We start from the raw sequence: 19,208 nt of genomic DNA, 5'->3' as shown, positions 1-19,208 counted from the left end.
ATAGCAATTCAAAATGAACTAAGATAATATCCAAAGTAAATACAATTTCTATCTCCCATGTTCATTGTGCATTATTCACTACAGCTAAGATATGGAAATAATTCAAAATTCCTTCAATGAATGAATGGATAAAGAATATTTTTATATGCACACAGACACCCTTACACAAATAGAATATTATTCATCCTTAAAAAGACAAAAAGCCCTCATTTTCAACAACATGGGTAAGTCTGGAGAACATTATACTAAGTCAAACAGGCATACATAGAATTAGCAATATTGTAATGTACAACTTTGTAAATTGTAGTTATAATAGAAATAAATTCTGGAGAGCAAATGTTCATCATGCTGATTACAGCCAATGATAATGTCCTTCATACTTCAAAATAGCTAAGAGAGTAGATTTTAAGTGTTCTCTCCAAACAGACACCAGATATGTGTGTGGCAATGGATGTGTTAATTAGCTTGATTGTGTTAGCTTAATAATTTTTACATTTATCCAAATATGTTGTGTGCCAGGATCACAGAGGTTCTTTATCTAAATTGGCTCAGGAAAGAAATGAACAGAAAAGACACAAATTGAGAAGACCAGAAGGCTGGTGACCAACTGGCCAATTCTTATTTTTGCATTAGGCTTATAAGCAGTACAAAGCAGGAAGTTACACAATGCAGGAAGAACTTCTGTGCTTGGGAAACAATGACATCATTCCAACCTCCCTTGTTTCATAAACAAAACCCGGAAGTACCAAGTTTCACCTAGTTTCATATACAAAAATCCCAGACCTTGGTTGCCAAGGACATGTCGCCCTATTCCTAACCTTTCTGTCTTGCTCATACTAAACAGATACCTTCATGTTATTAATGTCTCTTTTCTCCAGACAAAGGAAGCCACTCCATATTCCCTCAAAAATCCCAGTGAGAGACATGGTGCACCTGTCTCCAACATTGTGTGGATCCTACTAAGCCACAATGACGTTGTCAGATTGTGGCTCATGGATCCCAACATCTCCCCCTTTTTGTATTTTAAGTGGACATGGTGGAACTCCGCTTTGAGTTGGAAGATCTGGTACATTCCAAATCTACAGAAGACTGGGAACAAACAGAATACAATGAACAAAAGAACAATGATTTCCATCAATATCTCAATATCCAGAAAGAATGTCTTAAAACATGAAAGGAATTAAATCCTTGTAATTCATCTAACACTCTACTTGCTACTTCCCCTGGGTGGATATTGGGCAGTTTGCTATTTTGGATACCCAAGATTTCTTTATGTAAAGCCATCAAGTCTATACTTAAACTTGGGACCAAACTCCCTGTAGATGATGCTTGATGTGCTCCCATTCCCAATGAGAATCATTGTAAGGATTGGAGGTAGCACATATCCATTGGAAAGATGCATGACACCTTAATGATGCCCAGGTTTTTAGGGCCTGTACCTCATTGTCAGTCATTGTAACTACTGATTCCAGCACATCAAGTCGGGTTTCTATCTTACTGTTAATATTTTTTTATATATTTAAAGCTAAAGAGGGATTTTTGGCAAAGCTGTTAATGTAATGAGCTGTCTGAATGCTTTGTGCTAGTGCTACCATGGAGACCACAGCAGAGGCAATCAACATCACTAGTGCCATACCCACATAATAATGAGTCCAACTACCTTCCTTTTTCTAGTCAATGCCTTCTCAATTTCCAACAAGGCTTGCATCCCAGGATAGTCACACCAAGTGTCATTTACATGTACTGGAAACATCACAAAAGCAGGTTGCTTTACTATATGTATCCTCCTTTGATCTAAGGGTTGAGAATTATTAATACAGTTTGTTAGAATGCAATGCTCACAGCAAATCTCATAGTAAGGTTCCCTCCCAGTTTTATGTTTCACAATATCAATATAACCAGTCAACAGAAGATAGGTGGGGAGATACAAGCAGTAATGTTATGTAAATTTCATGGCTACAGATTGATGACACTGTGACTGGGCTCATGGCAGCAAGAAGGCACCAAATGCCCTGCTGCATAGTACCCACAGAAGTAACCAGAATGTGTGAGAACAACCTGCAGGGTCACCCAATCCCCTTCTTTAGAGGAGTTAGGGTGCCTATGTGACCAATCCCACAAATAATTATTTGTCCCCAAACCATCCAGGGCCCATTTGACCAGAATTGGGTAAGCACAATCCAGCCAAGGAGGAATGGCCCCAAAAATTTTCTCCTCAAAATTGGGACAAAGAGGAAGTGTCCCGGGGGATCCTTGCTGATCTATGGTATGGTAGCCTTGAAAACCCACTTTCACAATGGTATGCAAATCCTTTTTTTGGCTAGTAGAATTGTCCAATGATCCTACAGCAATAGAGATTTGTGAGGTCAGTTCCACATTCAAGCAGGGCAATGCCATCATTCCTAGACAAGCACAAGGGTGGTAAGTTAGACTAGGCTGAATAATTTAAAAAGGCCCACTGATGGAGAATGTGACTGGAGTCTGAGCCTCACAAGAGGTTAATGTTGTTGGTAGATATTTTGATTCCAGTATCATTCCAAGATGTAGGGTGAACAATAGGAGGGTCAGGGACCTATGCCAAGTAAGTCTCCCTCAATGTTCTATGCACCTGATAAGAAAGTATAGCTACCATAACCAGCAAAAAGGCCTCAGGTGTCAAAGATTGTGAAGTACAGTGGAGCAACTCCTCTCCCTCAGCTGCCAGTCACTTGATTTGGCCCCAAAAAGGCAGGGGAGAAATGTGGGTGTTACATGCCTTCTCCTTCATTCACTGCACAGGAGACTCCTGATCTATTCTCATCCTCTTGCCTCCCTGCTTGATCTTGCCCACCACTCTGGGCTCCATGTCAGAGTTCATGCTGCTACACCCACCTACCTTTCTGGAATCCAATGAGGAGAGTCAGCATCCCTGGGAAAAATGCAAAGAAAACCTCTTCCCCACATCAAAACATCATCAGGACCCATCCACTGCCCTGTCAATGGATCTTTCCACATCACCAAGGGATGCTGCTTCTCTGAGGGGCTCCAAAACCATTCTGGAGTAGACTTTCCCTGCTTATCAACATTCAAAAAATTTAGAGCAAAAAGAGCATGGTTAAGCCTATAAGCAGGGGCAGTATATTTTATTCCCTCTTTCTGTTTTGACAATTGAGCTTTCAACATCCAGTGTGCTCATTCAATGATTCCCTGACCCTGAGGGTTATAAGGGATCCCTATTTTTTAAGGTTAATGCCAAAGCACAAAGGCTTTACAGGTGTAGTCCAGAGCATTGTCTGTTTTGATACATTGTGGAATTCCTATAAAAGAAAAACTATGTAAGCAATGGGCAATGACATCTTTTATCACTTCCATGGTATGAGCAGTAGCTGAAATGAAATGAGAGAAGATATCAATAGTTACATGTAAAAACTGAGATCTGCCAAACTCAGATATGTGTGTAACATCCATCTGCAATAAACGACCAGGTAAAAGACCTGGAGGGTTGATACCAAAAGTAGGAACAGAGAAGTGCTGCGCACAGGAAGTGCACATATGGAAAATTTGGTGGGCCCGTTCCCTGGAAATGTGAAACTGTTAATTTAGAGCATCAGCATTCTGATGATAAAGAACATGGAATTCCTGTTGCAAAAAGAAAAGTTGTTGGGTAGCAACATCCAGGGCAGCATTGCCTTGAACCGATGGTCCGGGAAGGTTGGTGTGAGCTCGGAGATGTCTCACAAAGCAGGGAGCAGACCCTCAATGAATTAGGCCCTGTAATTGTAAAAAAAAGTGAAACAATTCTCCATCAGCTGTGTAAGAAATCAATGCTGTCTTGATTTTAAGTAGAACCTGGTAAAGATAAGAACTATCTGTGTATAGATTGAAGGCTTGATTGGTCAGTAAAGAAAAGGCAAGAAGGATAGCATGCAATTCAACTCTGTGAGGACATCAGGAGGCACTGCTTTATATGTGTTTGGGCATCAATAACTACAGTGGCCACTCCTTTGGCAGACCCATCAGTGAATACCAATGATGCGTTGGGAAACGGTGATTTCTTTATACATAATCTGAGGTGTTATTTTTAAAGAAATGAAACAATTTATCAGCAGGGTAATGAAAAGAAATTTGTCCAGTAAAGTCTGCCAATGCTATTTGCCAGTCCTCAGAAGATTGATATAACTACAATAACTGTGATTTAGTAAACAGGACCACTATAACATCTATTTCCATGCCAAACAATTGTCATGCAGAAGTGCACCCTTTCATGATTAAGGCAGATACCAGGATACATTATGGCACAAGCACACAGAAACCAGATACTGGCAAATGTTGCCATTCCAGTGGTCTGTATTCCTGCCACAGTAATGTGGTAGGAGTGTGGTCTGTGGCTAGCATAAGCAAGTAAAGAGGTTTAACAGGGTCCACCCAGGTAACTTGGGTCAGGTGAAGTGCCTGAAATTATCTGTAACACTCTCTTTGTGGCTGATGTGAGCATTCTAGGGGAGGAGAGATCAGTGTCTCCTCTGAGGATGCCAAATAAAGGCTTTAGATCTTCTGTTGTCAGTTGCAAAGTGGGTCAAATCCAAATGATATCACCTAATAACTTTTGAAAGTCATTTAAAGTCTGTAAATTATCTGTCTTAATTTGTGGGTGTAAAGGTTTAATTCAAGAATGTTCAATAAGATGTCCCAAGTAAGAGTAAAGGTCCCTTTTTTGAGCTTTTACTGGGGCAAGGCATAGTCCTGAGGCAGCTAAGGACAGCTGCAAGGCATCAAAAATAAGATTTAACTGATGCGCTTTTGAATGGGCAAGCAAGATATCATCCATGTAATGAATTATATAGGTGTCAGAAAATTGAGATCAAATTGGAGATATGGCTTGGAAAATAAATTTTTGATATAGGGTAGGGCTGTTAGACATTCCTTGGGGCAGAACCCTCCATTGAAATCTCTGCATAGGTTCCTTAAAATTTGTAGCAGGCAAACTAAAGCAAATCTCTGGCAATCATTAGGATGGAGAAGAATGGTAAAAAAAAAAACCAATCTTTTAAATCTAAAGGAATGGCAGTAGGGGAAGGCAGGCTGGGCTGCAAAGGACCCATAATTTGCATTGTTTTATTAATGGCCCTTAGATCCTGTAGCAGCTTCCACTTCCCAGATTTCTTTTTTATTACAAAAATTGGAGTATTTCAGGGGCTATTTGTGGATTCTATATGTCCCTCCTGTAATTGTTCCTGTACTAACTGATGAGCAGCATTCAGTTTCTCCTTTGTAAGGGGCCACTGATCCACACAGACAGGCTCATCAGATAATGAAGTAATTGCATCAGCAGTTTGTGGTGGAGGAGTCATCAGGGCCCCTACAAAAAATTTTGAAACCCCAAACCATGGTGATCAGTTTCTTGGACGGGCTGTATAGGCTGTGTTATCCCTTGATATTGAGCTCCCATGCCTGCTCTAGGACCAAAGCCCAGGGGCAGCATCATCTGAGTGACTTGTTGATTGGGGCTGAGGACAAGCAGTCCCATATCCTTAGGACATCCCATCCCCACAAATTAACAGGGAGATGGGACAAGATATACGGTTGAAACTGTCCTCTGTTTCCTTCAGAGTCCTCCCACTGGAGCAGTGAAGTGCCAGGATCACAGAGGTCCTTAACCTGAATGGGCTCAAGGCAGGAATGAAAAGACAAGACAACACACATATCCAGAGGGCCAGGAGGATATGAAAAAACTTCTTTTTCTCAGCAAGCTTTATACAAAAGAGGAAGAGACTTAAACATCAAAACACTCTGACCTAGTTACAACCCTTCTGTTTTTGCCATCCTGTATATTTACTCCCAGTGTTCTTGACTAAGTATAAGCTTCTTTTCAGTCAAGGGAAACCACTTAGCATTACTTCCCACCATGAGAGACATGGTGCACCTGAAGATTCCGACCTTGTCAGAATGCTGCTAAGCCACAGCGACCTTGTCAGATTGTGGCTTTTGGTTCCCAACATCTCCTCTCTTTTATATTTTTAATTGAACATGGTGAAGGTCCGCTTTTAATTTGAAGAGCTGGTACATGCCAATTTGGCAGATGACTGGAAATTAACACAGAATAAGTAAAATTAGAAAAGCCATTTCAAGCATAATCCAAAATGAGTGTCTTAATATGTTAAAGGGGTTAAAACTTTAAAAAGTGTCTAAAACCTGGGCAGCCACATCTGAGGGTTGAATGATAGGCAAATTACTGTTTTGTATGGCTAACATTTCTTGATGAAAAGCAACTAAATCTAAACTCAGGTTACTATGAGACCAGGCTCCTTTTAAATGCTGTTTAATACATTTCCAGCTCCATTGAGACTCATTATAAGGTTTAGCTGTGACACAAATCCATTGGTAGGAAGAGTGACAGTGCAGGGACACATGGGTCTTTATGGCTTCTACCTCATCCCCAAGCAACACAACTACTAATTCTGAGGCATCAAGTCATGTCTCAACCTTTTTGTCAATAGCTTCTTGAGATATTAATGTTAATGACACATTTTTAGCCATAAGATTAACATAATGAGCTGTTTGGAAACTTTGTGACAAGGCTACAGTGGATGCCACAACAGAAGCAATAAGTGACACCAGAACCAATACTCCAGCAATAATAAGGCCAATGACTCTTTTGTGCCTGGTTAAAGCTTTTTCAATTTCCAGTAAAAACTGTACTCCTGGATTGTCATACTAAGTACCATTTATCTGCACAGGCAGCATAACAAAAGCAGGCTGCTTCACTATCAGTATCCTTTTTTGGTCTAAAGGTCTTGAGTTATTAATACAATTAGTTAAAATACAATGTTTACATGTCATATCATAGTAAGGGTAAGGGGCTCTATTACTACCCTTAGCTATCATTACCTGACCTGTTAGTAAAAGATAAGGTGGAGAGATACAAGCAGTTATATTATGATATACAATCTGATAGTGCTGTGTTGATAACACTGTCACAGGGCCCATAGCTGCTACCAACCACCAAATATCCTTTTGCATCACTGCAGAAGATGTAACCAATATGAATGAGATCCATCCTGCAGTTGTGACCCAATCTCCCTCATGGACAGACATAGGTTGTCTTTGAGACCAGTCTCAGAGATGTTCATTTGTCCTGTACCTATCCAAGGGTCACTTAACAGGTGTTGGGTATGCAAAATCCAACCAAGGAGTAGTTCCATAAAACTTTTCATCCAGATCGGGACAAGGAAGAAGGTGCCCAGGTGGCCCTTATTGGTCAATAGAATAATGACTAGGAAATCCCATCTTAATAATAGTATGCCAATGTAATTTAGGAAAATCATCTTATGAGCCCAAGGCACTGGAAATTTGAGTAATCAATTGAACATCCAAACATGCAATGCCATCATTCTTACAGTAAAGTATGGTGACCATGGCCAAAAACAAGGTCTCTGATGTCTGAGGTTGTGAGGTACATCACAGCAACTCCTCGCCCTCTGCACCCAACTTTTTGATTTGACCCCAAGTAGGCAGAAGAGAGGCATGGGTATTATGTGCCTTCTTTACTGGATGAGGGGGCAATCTCTGAGCTATTTTTATTTTTTTTTACTCCCTGGTTGATCTCATCCACCACTTTGGGCATTACTGGAGAACTCATGATGTCTCACCAATCTTACTGGAATCCAATAAGGAGAATCAGCATCCCTGAAGAAAACACCAAAGAAAGCCTCTACCCCACATTAACACAGGGTTGGGGATCCTTCCACATGACCAGAGGATGAGTCTATTTAGAAGGGCCCCCAAATCTTTCTGCTGCTGACCATCCCTGTTTATCTACATTTAAAAAATTTAAAACAAAAAGAGTGTGATTAAGTCCATTACCAGGCGTGGCATACTGTATTCCTCCTTTTTGTTTTAATAATTGAGCTTTAAGCATTTGGTGTGTAGGTTTAACCTTGCCTTGACCTAATTGACATATCTATATATGTCTATATACATGTTTATATCTATATACACATCTATAGAGAACAATGAATATAACAAAGATAGAATATGTATTTTTAAGTGAATAAAGTAACAATTTTTTGAGTTATTAAGCCTTAACAATATTAAAGAACATATTAGAGAATATATTTTTTGACAGTAGTGATATTAGGCTAGAAATCATTGGTTAAAAACATGAAGGTCTTTAGCTATCTGAAATTATGTAAAATAATTTAAATTATTTGTATGTGAAAAAAGAAACACAATAGAAATTTCAAATCTTTTGAATTAAAATATAGTACAATATGACACAACACTTGATAGGGGAATTGATAATCTTGCCATACATGAGAAAAAAGAAAGGCTGAAAAATAACTGTCTAAATATTAAAATTAAAAAATGAACACCCGGTTAAAGGAAGTGTAATTAATAAATTAATAATATTAATTAAAAAGCAAAGAGTGAAAATCAAGTCAAAAGTTGGTTTACAAAAAATGTAATAAAATTAGTAAAATTTAGTAAGTATGGTTAAGAATAAAAGAGAAAAGACATAGAATACTAATACCAGGAACAAAATAAAGTGACCCCATAATAAATTTTACAAAAGATAAAAAGACATCACAACTTGATGCCTATAAATTTTAAAATGATCATGAATATCAAACTCTTTGAAAATCACAATTTAATAATGCTGGTGCATTTAGAAAAGGAAATTTTAAATTGGTCTACATCTTTTAGAAACATTTTTAGACAACAGAAAAATAAATAGCATTTTAGACATAAAGTTATTTTATGATGCCTATAAATTCTTAAAACAAAAACTTGACAAAGTCTTGTAATTGGCAAAATATAGGGAACCATTGCTCTCTAAAGCTTTTAAAACACAGGCTGTTAACCTCTGGATTTTTGTCTGGTAAAATTGTACTGACTTTTTTTGGGTCTAGTTTTATTGAGATAGAATTTATAAGAAAAATTGTATATACTTAAGGTACACAAGGTGATCATTTATTATATTACCATAATGTTTATCAGGGTCAAGTTAACTAAGTAATTAACACAACCATCACCTCACATAGTTGTGTGTGTGTGTGTTTAAAACACTTACAGTTACTCTCTTTAGCAACTTTAATTACATACTACTGTATTAACCATAGTCACTATGCTGCACAGCTGATCACCAGAGTTTACCCATTTTATAACTGAAAATGTTTACCCATTATCTAGCATCTCTTTCTTTCCTTCTTTCTTTCTTTCATTTTTACTTCAACTCAAGCTCTGGCAAGTACCTACCATTTTGTTTCCTCTTTTTATTTGACTTTAAAAATTTTTATATAAATCATATGACACAGCAGTTAAGTGTGTGTGGTTAATTTTATTTAGCATAATAAATTACATGTTTATTTATGTGATCAAAAATTGGAAGATTTCCCTCTGAATAATATGTCATATATATTATATGATATATATAATATATATATTAATTTATCCATTTGTTTATTTATTTATTTATGCTACTGAGGACCAAACCCAGGTTTCCAACATGCCAGGCAAACACTACAACTGAGCTGTACCCCAGACCTTAAAATTTTTAATTTTAAATAAGAACCCTGTATTATTAATTTCTGAGAAGCAATAAACTACAGATTAACCATCCATCTTTACTTTTATACACATTTGTAAATGACACTGTAGCTAAATGTAATATTAATGTTTAATATTTATTTATATTTTTGAGCTTACATAAATGTATTTCATGAATTAGTATATAAAATTACTCAAACTAATTTATAAATATCACTAGTATTTTTATTTTACAAATGATAAAACAACAGTTTACAGTGATTTGTTTATGGTTATAGTATCCAATGGAGGTTAACATACTTTTTTGTTCCATCTCATGTTCCTAATAGACTTGTTAACAATGAGAGCCACTGGCCTGGGGTAAATAGAAGAGTGGAGCATTGTAGAAGAATTTATGATCTTAAAAATGAAATAGAGAGATAGAAGGTGTGTTATGATTTTGTCTCACTTGCATTTAGAGTCCAGGCCTAAAAATGACTGTTTATTTTTGGTTTCTTAAATATGAGGAAAATAGACAGGAGAATCAATCAGGATCTCTTATTTATTAGTACCTTGGGTTTTTTTAAGAGTAGTGAAGGCAAATGTATTTCCTCTGATTAACTAAATCACATTTAGGATACATGTCAGTTTTAACATTTTGTAGTACACTTTTTAGAAATGGCCTAAGTGTGAGAGTTTCTCTAATATGTGTTTTAAGCAAGAGAGTAAACAAGCACTCCTATGAGAATGTTAAATTTAATATTTTTAGAAGTTTTTTTTTTGTAGTGAAAAAATGATATACTCTAAACGGTAAAATAGTTTAGGGCTGAGTCATTTATGTTGTCTCAACCTCAAGGTTTAAGAGTATACACATGTTGACTTATAGATGTTTTTGTTAGGAACTTTGTAACTGTAATATGGACTTGGAACACATCTATAAGCAATGGTGTGAAATAAGACTGTTGAAAAATGGATTGTCATTTCTTTTTTAATGGAGTAAGTCCTTAATATCACAGGGTGCTGGGATCCAGATTTTGTAAAATCCTGTAACTTCTAAGAAAGCTCTGAGCTGCTTTGTGGTATGGGGGAGTGGGAAATGGAGGATTGGGTAGATTTGTTTATGACTAAGGGAGTGAGCCTCTCTCTAAACCCTTGTGGTAATAAGTTAGTTACTGTGAAGGGTTTCTGAGATCTTTAAAGGCAAACAGGGGCTATCAGGATGCAGATTAAATGTAACACTTTTGAATAAAAGAGAGCTTTAGCTCATCATTTTACATAAATTGACACTTTTAACTCTGTAAATGTTTGTATCATATTTAGATGAAGTATAGACACAGAACTCAGTTATAAGGTGGTCATTTAAGAGACCTTTGCATGAGCAAATACGTTAATTTATGTATTTAGTAGTACTTAAAGCTTGAGAAGATCAACAGAAAACACAAGTAATTTCTTTGATAAAATCTTTTTTTATAACAGTTTGTTGTAGATGTTACTCAGAGCAGAACAATATTAAGATAGCTTTGTTATTTTATGGACATAGAAAATTAGATTTTAGTTTGATATGATCCCAAAAAATCTTTTAGGCAACTCTTAGATTATAGTCAACTTTAATTTTATCAGTTTGTAACTTGTATTAGAATTTTAAATTTAAATTTAAATAAAGTTGGTTTTTAATTAGCCTTATTTTTATTATATAGACCCATATAGAAAAGCAATTTTAAAGTGTTTTTATACAATAACCTATAAAGACACTATTTGTTAATAGATACAATAATAAATATAATATTATGATAAATATTATATATACATATATTTTATCTATATATATTTAAATATATATAGATATAATAATTTAACTATCTATATATGGTTAAGTATATATAGATATAATAACAAAGGAATGGAATATAATTTACTTCTGATGAAATGAAACAGAGTAAGGTTACTGTCCATAAAATAATGCCTATAATTTAGTTAGACCTGATTGATATAACTTTCAAAAAATTGGTTTTTCTTAAAAGTATCAGCAGAAGAGGTGGGGGAGAGAAGAGAATAGAAGCCTTGTATTTTTTTACATTAATTTTATAATAAGAACAATCCTAAAGATGTTTAAATATATGCATATGTAAAAAAGTTTTAAATTAGGCATGCCATAAATGTCAATTTAAGTGTGCATAGATTCAAGAGATCAAGAACATGTAAAAATTAACTAAGTGACCACAAGTACATTGATAAGTTATTTATTAAAACTTTTATGAATAGATTGAGAAGTGCCCCATTCTGTATTTTTAGGATTCATTTTGGGTAGATTGATAGCTGAAGTAAGAGTCAATTTTAAGAATAGTGTTTTGAGTCAGACCAAGTTTTCAATAAGACTGTTATCATAGCAATTAGATTTTTTCTCTAATAAATTAATCATATCATAGACATACACAAAACTTACACAGTGAAACACAAAACAATTACAACAATTTCAAGTGCACTCTTGGACATAAGACAAAAAACATTTAAGCTGACTTTAAGATAATTTACAGCCTCTACTACACAACATTGAACATAAAATTTCTGTAAAGAAAGACTGCTCCTTACTTACTTGTTGGCCCATTTCTCTCTTAATGTTGTTCCATATCCTTGAACTGAAACTAAGATTATGTTTGTGTGCACCTCTGGAGCCTTCCTTACCTTAAACCTCTGTTCCAGTCCCTGTTTTTGGAGGCATCACCTGCTGGGATCGCAGAGGTCCTTAACCTGAAAGGGCTCAGGGCAGGAATGAACAAGATAAGACAAGACACATATCCAGAGGGTCAGCAGGCTGATGACCAACTGACAAAATTTTATTTTTCTCAGCAAGCTTTATACAAAAGAGGAAGAGACTTGAACATCAAAAACACTCTGACCCAGTTATATCTTTTCTGTTTTTGCCATCCTGTATTTTTACTGCCAGTGTCCTTGACTAAGTATAAACTTCTTTTTAGTCAAGGGAAACCACTTAGCATTCCTTCCCACTGTGATAGAGACCTTGTTGGAATGTTGCTAACCCAAAGTGGCTTTGTCAGCCTGTCGCTTTTGGTTCCCAACAGTGAAGAGCATTGGTAAGGAGATTGATTTTGTCCAATACCATAAAGCTGTGCAACAGCAGGTTGCATTGGCCAAGTGGCAGGCCAATGGGTCAAAGAAATCACAGAAACATCAGCCCCCATATCAATTAGACCTTTAAATTTTTTCCCACTAATTTTAAGCTCTAGTTCTGGCCTATTTTGTCCAATTCATTGATCCAATAAGCCCTATCCAATGATCCAAAACCTTTGGTACCACAGGACTGTTCTGACAGGACCTTGGTAGAGCCCAAAGGATAAGGGATTAAGATCAATTGTGCTATTTTTTGTTCTGGAGTAAGAGGATCGTTTTAAGAGTATAAGCCATGATCCTAATTTCTCCCTGAAAATCAGAGTCTATAACTCCAGGGAAAACATGAAGACTCTTCATAGTTAGACTGCTTCTGCCCAACAACAGCTATACACTGACTGCAGGCAGCAACCCATAAATCCCAGTAGGGATAGCTTGGGCCCCTGTTTCAGGGGTCAATATGATTCTGATGACAGAGTGAGCCAATCAGGTGCTCCCTGGTTTGGCTTGTTGAAGATCTGAAACCCTCCGTTTGATTCTGAGCTGACCTGAAAGTCATGGCTGCCATTGTTTGTAGGGGCCTGGCAGCTGGGCCCCCATGCTAGTTTCCCTGTGGTGAATTTTTCCTGTGTGGGGTTAATGAGCTGGTCATCAGTGGTATATTTTGAGTGGCACTGATGAGCCCAGTGTCACCCTCTATGGCACTTTGGACAAAGTGCAGGTGGAGGTGGCACACTATTTGATCTTGCCTGAGGCATAGATCTCTGTTGTTGTTGTTGTTGTTGCCCCTTTCTCTGTGCACCCTGTTTAGCAAAGTGTCCTGGATTCCCGCAAACAAAACAATTCTCTTAGGCAGCTGACCATTTTGTTGCATGGCTTTCTGCAGCTGAGGAGGTGTCATTCCCTTCATGGCCGTGGTAATGGCCGCTCCCTGTAAATAGTAAGGTCCTATATTGGCACAGATCTGAGTGTAGTCCACCAAGGTTCCCCTCTTTTATAAGAGTGGATGGCTGTTTGACAAGCTTCGTTGGCATTCTCAAAAGCCAACTTTTCACTAAAATCATTCCTGCCTCTCCGTCAGCTACCAATCTACCCAAGGCTTGTAACAGCTAGGATACAAAGTCCAGATAAGTTTCATCTGGCCCCTGCCTGATTTTGTAAAGCTCCTCTATTTTTAAATATGAAGAGGGAAGCTTTCTCCAAGCCTGCTCAGCCAAGATATTAACCTGTCCATAATATTCTCAGGGAAATTTAATTGTTGATGCACACTTCCCCATTGACCCTCCCCTGCCAGCTGGTCAGCAGTATAAGGGTGCTGTGTGCCATGGTTACTATTTGCCTGATCTAAACATCGATCTTGAAACTCTGACTTCCACAACAGTTAGTCACCTCCTGAGAGGCATGCTTTAGCTATTGTCTTCCCATCTGAGGGTGGCAAGGGCTCATGAACAAGAGTCTCTATAATCTCCAAGGTAAAAGGGGTGGTGGCCCCATATTGAGCCATCGCCATCTTTAGTTCCTTAAGTGTCTTAAAAGGAAGAGCGTCATGAACCCTCTGATCATTTTGCACCTTCACCAGAAAACAATGAAACTCTCATGTCCCCTCCAACCTGTAGCCTCTCTCATTGCCTTCTGTAAAGGGGACAAACTACTGTGTGAGCCACTGCTGGTGACGGGAAAAACTCGAAGTGATTTAGAAGAGGCGGAGGAGACTGCAGGTTTTGAAATAAACAAGGACTTGAGTAATTTTAGCAATTTGGGGGGAATGGTGATAATATTGGGCTGCCTGTTTCTCCAATTTCATCGGGGAGCTCATCTGGAAGTGGCAAATTTAATTCTGAAAGAGACAAAAATGGGGAAGTCTGAACATCTACCTCCTGCTTTGAGATCTCAACTTTAGATTAGGAAATAATTGTGACCTCATGATGTGTATCAAGACAATCCCTAATTAAATTCCATAAGGAAAATCATCTACTGGGGCATAGGTAGATCCCTCACTGGTATAATGATCCTTTAATCTTTGACCAACCTTTTCCCAAGTTTTGTCACTAGAGAACTAGAGTCTTCAGAAATGATAACATCTCAGGAGATGAATATAGAAGTACTGAATGAGTTGAATTTTAAAAATAGTGCAAAGACATAGCAGCAGAATCAATTGTGTTTGGTGTAATAGAGAAGGAAGAGGCATATACATATATGCTAACAATCTGAACCTCTTTCTTTATGATTTGGGTTGTTAATGATTGGATTGGGCCACCTCATAATAACGGAGCATTTAAAGGGGAAGTAACCATTAATGCAGACATTACTTGTGACAATTACTGAGTGTGTGAACATCAATAGCATCAAATAAGGTGGGATCCTAACAGGATCCTAAACATATTATTTTTAGTCTCATGAAGATTAAAGCATTTCATATGATCTTGTGCCTTTAAGAACATGGTTATCTTCTGAAATGTAGTTGATGGCCAGCTTTTCCAATCTGATGGGATAATGGTAGCAACCAAGTGGCTTTTGGAAGAGGAAACCGAGGATTAATGTCTTTAACAATGACTGGTAAGTAGCTCTCAAGTAAAAATCATCCTTTATACTACTATAATCTTAGTTTCTTCTTTTCCTTCCTTGATTATTTAATTTGTTTTCAGTACTGCGCTATCTTTTTTTTCCTATCTCTGTGTCTCAACTGAATACAGCCTTCCCTGTGTCTCTGTGACAAATATTTTTAAAACATATGTGTAAGAAATATACATGATATGGTGAAGGATTTTCTTGGGAAATTTTTGAGTTTACACCTTTCATTTGTGATACATACATCCTATGCTTTTCCTCTAATGATTCCCTCATATACAGAGATATACCTCTTTGTAAACAATTGAAATTTTTCAGTTCAAGACCAACTTCTTCTCATGGTCAGATCATTTTGCTTAAATTTTACTTTGCTGGCCAAATAAAAGCTAAATCAGTCAAGAACATAATTTTTTTTGCCAAAGAAGTTCTTAGCAGGCTCTTTAGTTTACTGATTTTTCTGAATGTGGATCTAACTAAATTCTTAAAAGTAGATTTATGTTTCAAACTGTGTACTTCCTAAAAATACAAATTATTTTTTATTTCCTGTTTGAATGTTTTTGTTTCTAGGAAAAAGTCAGTTTGAAAAAATAATGATGAATCTTAAAAATAATTGGTATTTCCTTAAGTTCCATAATTGACATATTTAAACTATGCATGTTTACAATAGGCAATAATTCTTTCTGAGGGTGCCAATTCTCTTTGATATTTTTACTGACATTCTTCAACTTCTGGTTTTTGTTACAATTCAACAAAGACTAGGATGTTGTGAAGTGTTTGGTATAATCACCTTTGGCCCTGACATCAACTGAGAAGTCTCTATGTTTGGGTTTTTTTTATTGAGAGCTTGACAGCTAGGAGTTTTACAGTACAAAATTAATCCCTTTATTTGCTTTAGAGAAAGCCCACATTCTTTCATTTAGCAGTGTTGAATTTTAGTTAAATTTCATTTTTCAGGTCATTGTCATACACTTTGCTAACTGGCCTTCCTTCTTACTCATATTGTGATGTCATTTCTGGAGATAAAGTTAATGGCAATTGCTCCAGACTTAGTGTCACTGTTAACAGTAAAGGCACTGACTATTTTTCTATTAGTAACTCTGCTGAAGATGCATTTATTGCAATTCATGTTGATTCAAAATTATAAAATGTGAGTTAAATACTCATAGAGAGAACAATTACCAAGTGCGTTTGTAATAATTCTTATTATTATTAACTTTTAGTGAATGTTATAAGTAATCAGCTTGAAAAAAATCTTTAAAGACATAGTAAATCAGATGTACAATTATAACGACAACCAAGATGTTATTATGGTTTGGAAGATTCATTTTAGCCTATTTTTGAAAAGAATTTCTAAGACCTTAGAAAAACATCCCAACAAATGTATTTTCTTTTTATCATTAATAGCAGTGTCTGCTGTGTATCTCAAATTTCTCTTTCTCATCTTTCTTCCCTGAAGTGTTCCTATTTATTAGGTAGAATTTGTTTAATAATGATTTCCACTAAAATGCAGCCTATTTGTGTGGTTTCATAATAAAAAATAAGAGTTATAAACAAAAGATACATCAATTATGCATTCTATAATTTTTGCTTATATTGAGTTTACAGGAATATTCTATTTTCATGAATAGTCTTCCTCTCACTTTCTTTGTCTGATTTAACTTGGTATTGTATGGCTTTAATGTTCTTTGTCTTTACATCTATGAATGTTTGGTTAGGGCATCCATGACTCTATGTGCACCAGGTTTTCTTCCTTATCCTCTATTTATTTATTCTTATTCCTGTGACTTTCAATATAAAGTTTCTTGTTGCTTTCACCTGGATCTTCTTATACTTCTCAGTTTTTATCTCATGCTTAATTAAACAGATAGAAGCTATATGCTGTAAACTCCACCTTCTTTCTACATATCCTCCTATGAAACATATTCACAGTGCATGGGTTACCACATCAACCCATTGAATTTAGGACTACACTTTCTAGTATTTGATGAGTCTTATGAAACAAAATGTATACACAAATAAGAAGTTCCAAGAGACAGGCTAATATTTACTGATAAACAGCAAGGAAGATCAGAAGCCTACCATTCACGGTGAGCCAAACTCCCAAGGATCAGGAAAGCTGCCTAGGTCAGATGGAGTTTCATATGTCTCTGCCCCACTTTCTGCACAACACAGGACACCAGAAAGAAACCTGCCCTAGATTGCATACCTCAAGAGTAACACTGAGCTATGTGTTGGAGGACATCCTCTCCTTGAAGGAACAGAAAGAATGTGGGCTTTTATTGTGGGTTCCTTATCTCAGGATATAGTCACAGCACATTCTATAGTTATTGTTGAGAATTACATGTGTAAAAGGGAAAAAACTGGGTTGGTCTATGACCTCTTGGAGAATTGTTCTGTAATTGCCTGAGAATTTTTTTGTCCTATGTCATGATAAAAACGTACCTCATCTTAACAAAGGCCATTCTTTCCCCTTGAGTGAATGATGCTATGCCAAATATATATTTTTGATATAGCTATCTTTGGTTACATTGGTCCCCTTAGATTACATGCACTACATTCTTTCAACTACAAAGTCATGCTTTGGTTTGATTGTGGCTCTTCCCCTAAGGGTACATGATAGAGGCTTTGTTCCTACTGTGATGATGCCAGAAGTATGGATTGTTAGGAGATGGGGGCAGGTGGGATGTGATTAGATCATTGAGGATGCTGCCCTCAGGAGGAATTAAGGAAGTTTTTCTGAGACCTTCATAGGTTCCCAAGAGAGTGAGTTTCTACAAAGACAGAACCCAACTCCTGACCCCTGATTCCCTCTCTGGCTTTCTGTCTCAATATGTCATTCCTTTCACTTGTGCTTACACTAGAATGCCATTCACCATAAGGCCTTCACCAGAGGTAAAACAAAAGGGACTACCTCATATTTGTCTTTCATCCTCCCAAATTGAGACTAGATAAACCTCTTTTCTGTATTATTACCAAATATCAGGTATTTTGTTATAGCAGTGGAACACGAACTAATATAATGCATAAACCCCCAGGGAGAAGAAAGTCAATAATCAAAAGCTGAGTAGGATATTTGAGATACTTCCCACTCTACATTGTCAGTGCCACACCACCCTCCACGACCCACATGACAAGGCAGGTCTTGATAGACATCCCACCTCTCATCTTCTCTGTAAGGAAAAGGTATAGAACAGTTACCCAACTGACTTTTAGAGATGCTATGAAAGAGAATGATTTCTGTCTTGCCTTTATCCAAGAACTGATGGATACAAGGTAATGGAGTGAAGGTATTGAAAAAAGATAGGCTCATAGAGAACAGCACACATTTTGAAAATGTTAGAATAATACATGCAAAAACCCAAATGAATACATGTACATGTTTGACAGATCTACAGAAATGCTATCAAGTCTGTATGAAGTCTTCCCTATATGAATTCCAAGGACTAGGGTCAACCTTGCCTTATTCCTTTTCTTAACAGGAAAGATTTAAGTTTCTCACCATCAACTATTTTGTTTACTGTATGTTTTCTGTAGGTATTTATCATCAAGCTAAGGTGGTTCCTTTTACTTTCTAGTCCTTAGTCTGGCAAAAACCAGTTAGTCATTTTCTGTTGTGGTATGGCTAGGACTGACATCAAGATACAATGAAGGAATTTTCTAGTGAGTAGAAGGTGAGGTGTTTTACACCTTGGCTGGACTGGTGTTTGCACAGGTTTATCCATTTTTCAAAAACATTAACCTATACACTGGAAATTAATGAAATGCATTATCTTTGAATTGTATTTTTAAACTGTTCACTTATAAAAATAAAAAGGTATATTTAAGTGCAGATTAGAGTCAACACAAAATTTTACTGGAGCCTTAGATATTAGGCCTGGCTGTGGGTCAGAATGTTCACCCACATTAAACAAAATGAAATGATATACATAAAATGGAGAAAATATATATTTACAATTTTAGCCCAACTCGGGAGAAAGAAATTCTGCCTCCATTTTGCCCATAGCACTACT

General features: G+C 36.7%; 1 pseudogene; it reads left to right on the top strand.

Moving 5' to 3' along the window:
- The window catches only part of LOC109679685 (pancreatic alpha-amylase-like), a 47,636-nt pseudogene extending 31,294 nt beyond the window's left edge, over positions 1-16,342 (top strand).
- The last annotated feature ends 2,866 nt before the right edge of the window (positions 16,343-19,208 follow it).

This window comes from Castor canadensis, chromosome 12, assembly GCF_047511655.1.
Source record: "Castor canadensis chromosome 12, mCasCan1.hap1v2, whole genome shotgun sequence".
In the NCBI taxonomy this organism is placed as follows: Eukaryota; Metazoa; Chordata; class Mammalia; order Rodentia; family Castoridae; genus Castor; species Castor canadensis.
The sequence above is the reverse complement of the archived record's forward strand: the minus strand, read 5'-3'. Positions and strand labels throughout refer to the sequence as shown.